The sequence below is a fragment of the Bufo gargarizans genome, chromosome 2 (assembly GCF_014858855.1).
Source record: "Bufo gargarizans isolate SCDJY-AF-19 chromosome 2, ASM1485885v1, whole genome shotgun sequence".
NCBI lineage: Eukaryota > Metazoa > Chordata > Amphibia > Anura > Bufonidae > Bufo > Bufo gargarizans.
Window position 1 is genome coordinate 628,568,457 of NC_058081.1, and position 12,926 is coordinate 628,581,382.

At 42.6% G+C, this 12,926-nt stretch overlaps 1 protein-coding gene across 1 annotated transcript in view; it reads left to right on the plus strand.

Annotated features, from left to right (window-relative positions):
* The first annotated feature begins 701 nt into the window (after window positions 1-701).
* Window positions 702-12,926, plus strand: part of LOC122926857 (transcription factor HES-5-like) — a 28,082-nt gene continuing 15,857 nt past the window's right edge. Inside the window, exons 1-2 of the mRNA XM_044278361.1 lie at window positions 702-740; window positions 8,944-9,040. The gene's annotated coding sequence lies outside the window, so the exon portion shown is untranslated. The remainder of the gene's footprint in view (window positions 741-8,943; window positions 9,041-12,926) is intronic.

Below are 12,926 nucleotides of genomic sequence, written 5' to 3' on the forward strand. Positions count from 1 at the left end.
TGGTATTTACATTGGACTCTATGGCGGAGGGAAATAGTGTTATTTACATTGGACTGTATATTGGAGAGGCTGAACAGAGGGGAGTGATGTTATTTACATAGGACTGTATTTTGGAGGGTAACTTGCAAAAATGGTCAGCACCTGACTTCCAGTTTGTCAGCACGGTAAAGGAATCACTCCAATGGAAATGTAGCAAAAAATCCCAGCGGACGCTCTTTGTCTTTAAAGCATCTCTTTCTTTATTACATCAATACAGATACATATTGGGAAAAAAAATCATTAATAAATGTTCCTTGGACTTAATATTACTTACAGTGGATCGCCTACAGAAAGCGATAATAGAGATTAAAGATCAACTTGAGACCACTGAACGCCAGTTGCAGGATTGCCTTGATACTGATGAATTTTCCAAGTTGAAAGACACAGTGAATAATTATATCTACAATTACAAAAAAGAAGAGGAGGAAAAGAAGAGGTCTAAATTTTTGCGTGATAACGAGGATTATTTATTGAATAAAGTGTATAAATGGCAAGAATCCTCACAGCGTTCCGGGTTACAAGAGACCTACCGGAAAGAATTATTATTCAACAATTTCTGGAAGCGAGTCAGCTGGGTCGAAAGAATCACGCCCTTTTTTCAGAGGGGAAATGGCTGACGACCACCAGGAGGAAACGTAGGGCGGGTCGCAAACATCGACGGCCAGGGAATGACTCCACTGAACATACAGACGCGATCCCAGGTAGGATGCCATCTCTGTTAATCTGTCCTCTAAAGCATTAACCCCAACACTATCACATGCTTTAGAGAAGGGCTTGTCTTTCAGCCCAGTTTCTCAATTTGATAGTTTTCAGATGGACATTGATTTGCAGCAGTTTTTCAGGAGGATAAGACTAGGGCCTCATGCACACGACTGTTTTTGTGGTCTACATCCGAGCCGCATTTTTTGCGGCTCGGGTGCAGACCCATTAACTTCAATGGGGCCGCAAAAGATGCGGACAGCAAAAAAAGATGCAGGGCCGCAAAAAAAAATATAACCTGTCCTATTCTTGTCCGTTTTGCGGACAAGAATAGGCATTTCTACAATGGGCCGCCCGTTCCGCAAATTGCGGAAGGAATACGGGCGCTTCCGTATCTGCCGTTTGCAGACCGCAAAAAAACAGCACGGTCGTGTGCATGAGGCCTAAAGGCACATTTTGCTGATAACGCATTTGTTTCTGAAGATCATGTGATTGATAACCCAGATAAAGCAACAGGTATAATAAAGTTAACAGACCTGGGGTTGAGAATGAGAAGTAGATATATGCCAACAAAAAATCTACACCCACCAGAGACTTATATATATTTGGAGACAATGGATACATAGATTTTAATGGACTCAATAAGAAGAGGAGAACTACATATGACAAGTAATACTACACCCCTAGAAAAACAGGCTATTCAATCACTGGTGGATTATAAAAGCCTGATCATAAAGCCTGCGGACAAGGGGGGTTCTGTGGTAATCATGGATAGGGCTAAGTATGTCAAGGAGGTTGAATGTCAGCTTTCTGATTTTGATACATATGCGGTATTAGACAGGGATCCGATGTTTCGGATCAAGAATAAAATACCTGCTGTGGTACATCATTTTACACCTTTGGGAGTGATTGATGATAAAATGAGTGAATTCTTGATAAACTATTCACCGATGACGCTGATATTTTATGTCCTCTCGAAGGTGCATAAAACCCCTATAGATCCACCTGGATGCCCTATAGTGGCGTCAATGAATTCTATCCTGTCTCCACTAGCAATAGTATTAGAGAAAGTTTTTAAAACCTCTTTTCTGCTGGATACGTTGCATTTCCTTGACATGATTAAAGGTCTCCATCAAATTCCAAAAGATGGTTGGTAACTATCGATGTGGTGAGCCTCTACACCTCCATTGACCATGAGGGGGGTGTGGTGGCAGTGTCACGATCGCTACATGAGAGTGAATATGATGATATACAACGAGAGCTTTTTCTGAAGCTGTTACAATTGGTTCTTTTTGAAAATTATTTTATGTTTGGTGATACTTTCTAATTGCAGCGACGCGGGACCGCGATGGGCTCGAATGTGGCCCCGCCCTACGCAAACGCATTTATCGCATCAATTGAGGAGATACATATACTGTATACCCAAATCCTGATTATCGGAAATTTGCCTTATTATGGAAAAGATATATAGATGATGTGTTTTGCGTATGGGCGGGGCCACTCGAGCCCCTCGCTACCTTCTTTGCATACCTGAATGAAATTTGTACTACACTGAAATTCACAATGACATATGATCAAAAACAAGTGAGTTTTTTGGATACCTTGGCTATCAAAGATGAAGAAGGCTTTTTACATACAGACCTTTTTTGAAAGGATACTGATAAGAATAGTGTACTATATTATACCAGTGCACACCCGGTCTCTTAAAAAAAAAAAAACATTCCTAGATCCCAAATACAAAAGGGGTTAAACGTATAGTGTCTGATTAACAGGTGCAGGAGCAGAGGGTAGAAGAAATGCTGGATAGATTTAAATCAAGAGGTTATACGGAGCGGGTCCTTGGGGAAGCGACAACGGTCTGTACACAGACCAAGAAAAGGGATAACACCTTACGTATCCCATTTATTCATAAGTTTCATGTATTCAATAAACGATTTGATAACATTGTTCGGAAACATTGGTCACTTTTAAATAAGTCATATCCACAGATAATGGTGTTTAAAAACCCTCCATTCATTTGTAACAAGTGCGGGACTAATTATCGAGATCTGTTGGTCCATGCAGACATTGGTACAATGAAGACTACATTGCGACAAAGATTATTGGGCAGTCAACGGCACTTATCCATGTCTGCATTGCGCGCAATGTTCGCATATAATCAAGGGAGATTTTTTCACCACCCCCATACTGGAAGGACATACAAAATGAAAGTTTTTTTTTACCTGGGATTCAGCTAATGTAGTATATATGATCAAGTGCCCGTGTGGCTTGACTTACATAGGGGAAACGATACAATCGATTAGGGATCGCATATGTAAACACAAGTCAAACATACGTACTGGCAATTTGCTGTTACCATTACCGGCTCACTTCCATAAATCACGTAATTCGATCTCTCAACTTAGATTCCAGGTCTTGGAGCAAGTTAGTGGACATAGAAGAGGAGGTGACCTTAAATCACAACTGTTGTGCAGAGAGGCGTTCTGGATTAATACTCTGGGGACATTGCAATCCAGGGGATTGAATCGAGAATATGAAATTACTCATCTGATATAAGATCTATGTTTATTATGCTTATGAGTTAATATGTTCATTTCTGGGTTGATTTAGCATTTTCTTACAGACTGGGAATTTGCGATGATTTTCTACAAGCAAGTGATATTTGCATCGATCTTTGTTGCACATCCGATTTTTGTATAGATGTTATTTATTTTTGCTTATTTTGTATGTTGTTCGTCTGAGGTGTCGTTTCAATGGGTCAGTGGAGTGATTCACTAGCATAGTAATTCATTATCACAGCCAGCAGAGAGGAGGAGGAGTTTGGATAGGTTTTTAACCCCTTAAGGACTCAGCCCTATTTCACCTTAAGGACTTGGCCATTTTTTGCAAATCTGACCAGTGTCACTTTAAGTGCTGATAACTTTAAAACACTTTGACTTATCCAGGCCGTTCTGAGATTGTTTTTTCGTCACATATTGTACTTCATGACACTGCTAAAATTGGGTCAAAAAAGTGAATTTTTTGCATAAAAAAAACCATATTTACCAAAAATTTTGAAAAATTTGCAAATTTCAAAGTTTCAGTTTCTCTACTTCTGTAATACATAGTAATACCCCCAAAAATTGTGATGACTTTACATTCCCCATATGTCTACTTCATGTTTGTAGCATTTTGGGAATGATATTTTATTTTTTGGGGATGTTACAAGGCTTAGAAGTTTAGAAGCAAATCTTGAAATTTTTCTGAAATTTACAAAAACCCAATTTTTAGGGACCACTACAGCTCTGAAGTCACTTTGCGAGGCTTACATAATAGAAACCGCCCAAAAATGACCCCATTCTATAAACTACACCCCTCAAGGTATTCAAAACTGATTTTACAAACTTTGTTAACCCTTTAGGTGTTGCACAAGAGTTATTGGCAAATGGGGATGAAATTTGAGAATTTCATTTTTTTGCCTAATTTTCCATTTTAACCCATTTTTTCCACTAACAAAGCAAGGGTTAACAGCCAAACAAGACTGTATCTTTATTGCCCTGACTCTGCCGTTTACAGAAACACCCCATATGTGGCCGTAAACTACTGTACGGCCACACAGCGGGGCGTAGAGTGAAAGGTGCGCCGTATGGTTTTTGGAAGGCAGATTTTGCTGGACTGTTTTTTTGACACCATGTCCCATTTGAAGCCCCCTGATGCACCCCTAGAGTAGAAACTCCATAAAAGTGACCCCATCTAAGAAAGTACACCCCTCAAGGTATTCAAAACTGGATTTTAGAAACTTTGTTAACCCTTTAGATGTTGCACAAGATTTAATGGAAAATAGAGATACAATTTCAAAATTTCACTTTTTTGGCAGATTTTCCATTTTAATATTTTTTTTCCAGTTGCAAAGCAAGGGTTAACAGCCAAACAAAACTCATTATTTATGGCCCGGATTCTGTAGTTTACAGAAACACCCCATATGTGGCCGTAAACTGCTGTACGGCCACACAGCGGGGCGTAGAGTGAAAGGTGCGCCGTATGGTTTTTGGAAGCCAGATTTTGCTGGACTGGTTTTTTGACACCATGTCCCATTTGAAGCCCCCCTGATGCATCCCTAGAGTAGAAACTCTATAAAAGTGACCCCATCTAAGAAACTACACCCCTCAAGGTATTCAAAACTGATTTTACAAACTTTGTTAACCCTTTAGGTGTTGCACAAGATTTATTTGGAAAATAGAGATACAATTTCAAAATTTCACTTTTTTGAAAGATTTTCCATTTTAATTTTTTTTTTCCAATTACAAAGCAAGGGTTAACAGCCAAACAAAACTCATTATTTATGGCGCTGATTCTGTAGTTTACAGAAACACCCCATATGTGTTCGTAAACCGCTGTACGGGCACACGGCAGGGCGCAGAAGGAAAGGAATGCCATACGGTTTTTGTAAGGCAGATTTTGCTGGACTGTTTTTTTTTACACCATGTCCCATTTGAAGTCCCCCTGATGCACCCCCAGAGTATAAACTCCAAAAAAGTGACCCCATTTTAGAAACTACGGGATAGGGTGGCAGTTTTGTTGGTACTAGTTTAGGGTACACATGATTTTTGGTTGCTCTATATTACACTTTTTTGTGTGGCAAGGTAACAAGAAATAGATTTTTTGGCACGTTTTTTTTTTGTTATTTACAACATTCATCTGACAGGTTAGATCATGTGGTAATTTTATAGAGCAGGTTGTCACGGACGCGGCGATACCTAATATGTATACAATTTTTTTTATTTATGTAAGTTTTACACAATGATTTCATTTTTAAAACAAAAAAAATGTTTTAGTGTCTCCATAGTCTAAGAGCCATAGTTTTTTCAGTTTTTGGGCGATTATTTTAAGTAGGGTCTCATTTTTTGCGGGATGAGATGACGGTTTGATTGGCCCTATTTTGGGGTGCACATGACTTTTTGATCGCTTGCTATTACACTTTATTGTGACGTAAGATGACAAAATGGCTTTTTTTACACCGTTTTTATTTTTATTTTTTTACAGTGGTCACCTGAGGGGTTAGGTCATGTGATATTTTTATAGAGCCGGTCGATACGGACGCGGTGATACCTAATATGTATACTTTGTTTTATTTATTTAAGTTTTACACAATGATTTCATTTTTGAAACAAAAAAAATCATGTTTTAGTGTTTCCATAGTCTGAGAGCCATAGTTTTTTCAGTTTTTTGGCAATTATTTTGGGTAGGGTATGATTTTTGCGGGATGAGATGACGGTTTGATTGGTACTATTTTGGCGTACATGCGACTTTTTTGATCACTTTTATTACCTTTTTTGGGAAGTAAGGTGGGCAAAATTTCAATTTCCTAATAGTTTTTTTTTTTTATGGCGTTCACCGTGCGGGGAAAGTAACATGACCGTTTTATAGATCAGGTCATTACGGACGCGGCGATACCAAACATGTGTAGGGAATTTTATTTTTTTCATTTTTATTCAGTGATAAATGTGTTTTTTTGATTTTTACTTTTTTTTCACTTTTTTTTTTGACCCAGACCCATTTGGTTCTTGAAGATCCAGTGGGTCTGATGTCTGTATAATACAGTACAGTACAATATATATTGTACAGTACTGTATTTTACTTACACTTTGAACAGATCTCTGCCTTCAGCACAGATCTGTTCAGCACCATGGACAGCAGGACGCCTGAGAAGGCGTCCTGTTGCCATGGGAACCTTCCCCATCTGCTCAGTAGTGGTCAGAACTGCGCAGACGGGGAAGGGTAAGGACGGGGCTTCGGGGGGCTGTCTGGGAGCTCTCTCCCTCTCCATTCGGGGGGCTGCAAAGGCACTGCAGCCCCCCGATGGGAGAGGGAGGGAGCTACTTCTTACTGTTAACTTTTTCCATACAGCGGTCCGTACGGACCGCTGTATGGAAAGGGTTAAACGGCTGACATCGCATCACCGATGTCAGCCGTTTATACCAGGGTGCCAGCAATGTGCTGGCACCCTGGTATACCCACTCTACACCAACGAATTTTCAAGGGGAGGCGGGCGGGGGATCGCGATCCCGCCTGCCGCACCGCCCGCCTCCCGCACCGCCCCCACCGCCCACAACTCCCCCCCCTGCACCACCCGCCGGCAAAAAATCATGCAGGGGTGCAGGGGGGATGTAAAATCTATATTTGAGGTACACTAAAGTTTCTGATCCCCGCGGTCAGGGACCGCGGGGATCAGAAACTGCAAAAAGCGCAGAAACCGCAGGTCTGAATTGACCTGCGGTTTGCGGCGATCGCCGATGGGGGGGGTCACATGACCCCCCCTGGCGTTGTCACAGGATGCCGGCTGAATGATTTCAGCCGGCATCCCGTTTCCATTAACCCCCGCGGCGCCGGAATCTGCATTTAAAGTTAGGACGTACCGGTACGCCCTGAATCCTTAAGGACTCGGGAAATAGGGCGTACAGATACGCCCTGCGTCCTTAAGGGGTTAAGGCTACACATTACTCTGTTTGTAATGAGCTGATCAGGGGCGGACACAGGCAGCAAAGGGCCCCTGGGCCCTGTGCAAAGGATGTACCTGCCCCCCCTTCCCCCAACCACACATACAAATATAAACATTTATGTGCAAATAAAAAACATCTTGTGAATATGTTTACAATATGTATATATATTTCTTTCATACTAGGTCACGCCTCTAACTCTGCCCAAAGCATTACTATACACACTCAGTCCCCTTAATGCCCCCACATAGTAATTATTCCCCCTTTGTGCCAGTACATTGTAGTTATGTCCAGATATGTGTCCCCTTCACATTAGTAATTGTCAGATATGTGTCCCCTTCACAGGAAGTTAAAATAATATACTCACCTAGTTCCTCATGATCACAGTTCAGCCGCTGGCGCTCCACAGCAGTAGCAGGATGTAGTGTCACACATTGCTCTGCTGGTCTGTGTAGGAGGAGGAGCACAGCAGATTCCCGGCCGCACCGCTCCTCCTCCTACACAGACCAGCAGTGTAATGTCTGAGACTACATCCTGCTACTGCCGTGGAGCCTGGTCCATACTTAGATTTGATGCTGCCCTAGGCACTATAGTGCCAGCTTTCTCCCCCCAATGAAGTCCATAGCTGATGGTAAAATGCTCCCTAGGCCTTCAGCCATCCCTCAGGGCTCCCTCATACACTTGGACAATTAAAGGACTGACCTGTTACGTGTGCGCTTGGCAGCTGAAGGCATCTGTGTTGGTACTATGTTCTTATGTGCCTGCATTGCTGAGAAAAATGATGTTTTATTATATACAACCGGGGACGTTACCATTACACCTAGAGGCTCCGCTCTCTCTGTAACTGCCGCGCCCTCTGCACTCTAACATGGCCAGGTGTGATGACATTTTTACTGCCAGTCCCTGTCAAAGTAGACAGCGAGCGGCAGTTGCAGAGACAGCAGAACCTTTAGGTGTAATGGTAACGCCCCTGTTGCTCCTAGGGGATCATTTGCATATATTCAAATATTCTTTTTTTTTTTTATAATGCAGGCACATATGAACATGAGCCCAACACCGACCGGCACTGATGGGCGGCTTAAGCGCCGCCCTAGCCATTTTACAGGCTAAGGCAGCGCTAAAGTATGTCCATTAGTGCCAGTGACATCACCGGGCTCACTGCCAAGCGCAAGCCCCCCCAAAAAGTATCCCCAGTGGTAATAAGGCTCCCTACAGTGCCCTCAGTACTAATAAGGCCTCCCTATAGGGCACCTCTTATAATCTATAAGGCACTTCTATAGAGCCCTGAGTAGTAGTAATGTCCTCCACCACTGCCCACAGTATTTATAATGTTCCCTGCAGTGTTCCCTGTAAGTATAATACCTCCTACCGTAGCCCCCGGAGTTATAATCATCTCTGTAGTGCCCCCATAAATTATAATGCCCGTCCTCTCCCTCTAGTCTTAATACTGGAGGGCTCTTCTAGTAATGGTGGCACTCTTGGGGAGCGTTATCACGGTTGGGGGCACTGTAAGGGGCAGTATTACTAATGAGGGCATTCTAGAAAGGAATTTTTATTGGTGGGGCTATGAGGAGCACTATTACTATGGGGGCACTCATATTTCTTCAGGATAGTGTTTGGAGGTATTGGGGAGCACAGCGAGCAGCAGGATAACACTATGGAACTCCAGGTTGGGGGATGATGATAGAAATGTGAGAAAGCTAAGATGTCCGTGTGTCACACTCTGCAGAGACGAGGCGGCTGACAGAAGTTGTTCAGACTGTATGGAGAATATGGTGAGATCTACATCTGAGAAGACGTCACCTGGGAGGCCCTGGATGTGACAGGTATGTGCTGCTGTATAGTGAGTACAGCAAAATGCGGTGTGCAGGGGGGAGTTCGAGAACTGGGCCATATTCATTGGGGCTTGGGCCCTGGATCTTTTGAGGCTCTAGCAAAGCCCCCTGGCAGCACACTGCGTGCACCCTACCATTACCATTCAGTCAATGCACATTGCACTGCCTGCCACATATAGAATGGTATTGTCTGTTAAAGTGCTCAGGCTACCAGAAGCCCCCTTGTAGTTTGGCGCCCCCGCCCATGCTAGTGGCAGGGATAGACACTTTTGTATAACTTTTTACCAATTATTGGTTGGCTTGGTTTCAGACAGAATTTTACATCAGAACTGTGGTGCATTTTTGGAGCAAATGCCACACCCTTTATTTATCAAGTCAGTAAAAATTGAAAAAATACTAGGTGAAGATACATTAATACATCTAGGACAGTGTTTTCTCATAAAATATAGATGCACTGTAATTCTGACAGGTACATTATACCATCTTTTAAGAACTAGTTTCACCTGAAGCATGGGACCCTCGGCAGTAAAGTAGGGTCCTCCCGCTTGTTAATAGTTGCTCCTGTAATATGTAAATACAGATATAAATCATATGCAATTTTACCTGAATGTTTGTATCTAAATACTGCCATGCATTACAAACAATGCCCACAAAATATTGACACTACCATTTAGTATCTAGATAATTCTGCCATAAAACATTTATGAAATACCTTCATACATTATCCAAACCTGATACTACCAATCGGTTAGCGCGTGGTACATATAAGTGTCATGCCCTGCTAAGGCTATGTGCGGAGGTCTGCGAGGTTAGCAGCGCATGTGTAGCTTTGTTTTGGGAAGCAAGGAAGGATCGATCCTGCTCAGTAAAAGATAAGTTGGTTTTGTTTTCTTGTGGTTTTCTGCCCCCTCCAGGTCCTGAGGGAGCAGGCTGCCTCTTTCCCCCTTCCACCATCTTAGGGATTCTAGGGAATCTTCAGCCCAGGCACGAGGACACGTTATTCCCATCTTCAGGGTCTGAATGTGGGCATAGAAGTCTAGGGAAAGCTGGTAGGGATTTGTCAGGTGGTGACCTCTATCCCCAGCTTCTTGCCTAGACACTTGTTTTTTTATATCCTGTGTATCTTGTATCCTGTCTGCCGTGACAATAAGACAGTAACTTCTGAGTGATGCTGCGGTTGAGCGTTCAAGCCTCACCTGGGGCACATGTTTTGCCTTTGTCTGTTCTCTGACCTATGGAATTTGTGCTATAATCTCCTTTGTATTTGCTCAGCAGTGAAATCAATAGCGATCAAATGTGCAGAACTCAAAGGCTACACCACATAAATAAGGGCATAAGGTAAAAGTCCAAACTCACTTCCCGACCTTTGGGCACAGGAGCTGTGCTTGCCCGATCAGTGGCAGGGGGCTGGCTGTTACTGGACTGGTATTAACCAATGCTGACCGCCGAGAGCTCCTTCTCTCTACCCATTGGCTCCCTGTGCTGATGGCTGCTAACATCTCATCGTAGAGAGATTAAAGACACTGCACAAATCTTGCATGGCAAAGTGATTTCACTCTACACGAGATTTTGCGCTGTATCTTCAAACAAAATGGCCGTGACGGCCTCTTCGCATGCAAACGAGGCGACTATGTATTTATTTATTTTTGTTTTTACCGCCATTTCCGGGAAAATTGATTCACGAAGCGAGAGGAAATTCGACAAATTAAGTTTTTCTTGAAGTTCGGATCAAAGTTAATTAGTTTGACTTTGATTCGCTTAACACTATCTCATAGGCAATTGTCAGTGTAAAACAGACAGTTCCAATGCAGTACACTATAGCATGTATTGTACTGCATTGGAAAAGGGATCAGATCCTCAAAAGTTTAACTTGAATTTTTGGGACAAAAAAAGTGTTTCCTTAACATTAAAATAATTAAACTTTCAATTTCAAGTAAAAAAAAAAAAAAATCGACCATCAACCTGCTCCAGACTAAAAAAAAGACCAAGTAGCCATTGGCTCCTGAACTGAAAAATTTAGGAGCCAAATCAAATTTTTAGTCGCCAAATCGAAACCGAATCAAAATTTTGGTATCGTGACAACACTACTCCGATCAGATCGGCGTAGGGTTGTTTTGATACCAAAATTCTGATTCGCTTTCGTCACCATAAAAAAGTATTGCGATACTCAATACCGCGCAAAAAAAAAAAAAAAGCCGCGTGCATTTTGCATTTTATAAAACATTTGGCCCATAGAAGAACAGTCCGATCCTATTTTTTGGGGTGACAAGGTGACCAAAAAATGGCGAATGCTCACCGCATAAGAGATATTTTTTAATAATTTAATAGTTTGGACAGCGCTGTGTAATATGTTTATTTATTTATTTATTGCTTATATATTTTATATGTAAAATTGGGAAAGGGGGGATTTAAACTTAATATTTTAGGGTACTGTCACACTAGCGTTTTTCTTTTCCGGCATAGAGTTCCGTCCTAGGGGCTCTATACCAGAAAAGAACTGATCAGGCATATCACCATGCATTCTGAATGGAGAGCAATCCGTTCAGGATGCATCAGGATGTCTTAATTTCAGTCATTTTGACTGATCAGGCAAAAGATAAAACAGCAGCATGCTACAATTTTATCTCCGGCGAAAAAAAACTGAAGATTTGCCTGAATGCCGGATCCAGCATTTTTCTCCATAGGAATGTATTAGTTCCAGATCTGGCATTCAAAATACCGGAATGCACCTGCATTAAATCCAGACCCATTCACTTCTATGGGGCTGTGCACATGAGCGGTGATTTTCACACATCACTTGAGCGTTGCGTGAAAATCGCAGCATGCTCTATGTTGTGCGTTTTTCACCAACGCAGGCCCCATAGAAGTTAATGGGGCTGCGTGAAAATTGCAAGCAAGTGCGGATGCGGTGCGATTTTCACACATGGTTGCTAGGATGAAAGTCTATTCACTGTATTATTTTCCCTTATGACATGGTTATAAGGGAAAATAATAGCATTCTTTAATACAGAATGCTTAGTAGAAGGTCAATATAATAAACATTGGTGGCGCAGTGCTGCCCCCCAACACCCCAGTATAATAAACATTGGTGGCGCAGTGTGCCCCCCCAATATAATAAACATTGGAGGCGCAGTGCGCCCCCCCCCAATATAATAAACATTGGTGGCGCAGTGTGCCCCCCCAATATAATAAACATTGGAGGCGCAGTGCGCCCCCCCCCAATATAATAAACATTGGTGGCGCAGTGCGCCTCCCCAATATAATAAACATTGGTGGTGCAGTGCATCCCCCCAACACCCCAGTATAATAAAAATTGGTGGCGCAGTGTGCCCCTCCTCAATATAATAAACATTGGTGGTGCAGTGGGCAGTGCCAATGAGGGTTAAAAAATAAAAAAAATATTAACTCACCTCCTCCAATTGATCGTCTCCTGTTCTTTCTTCAGGACCTGTCAAAGGACCTGTGGTGACATCACTGTGCTCATCACATGATACATCACATGATCCATCACCATGGTAATGGACCATGTGATGAGCTCAGTGACGTCACCACAGGTCCTGAAGAAAGAACAGGAGACCGGCAGCTACGCGATCAACTGGAGGAGGTGAGTTAATTTTTTTTTAACCCTCATTGGCACTTCCCACGGAGCCATCAATGTTTCTTATACTGGGGTGTTGGGGGGCGCACGGTGCCACCAATGTTTCTTATACTGGGGTGTTGGGGGGTGCACTGTGCCACCAATGTTTCTTATACAAATACAGGAGGCGGGTGCCGGCCCCCGACCTCTAAAACAGGGAGCTGCGATCAGCGGCAGTTAACCCCTCAGGTACCGCACCTGAAGGGTTAACTCAACTGCCGCTGATCGCAGCTCCCTGTC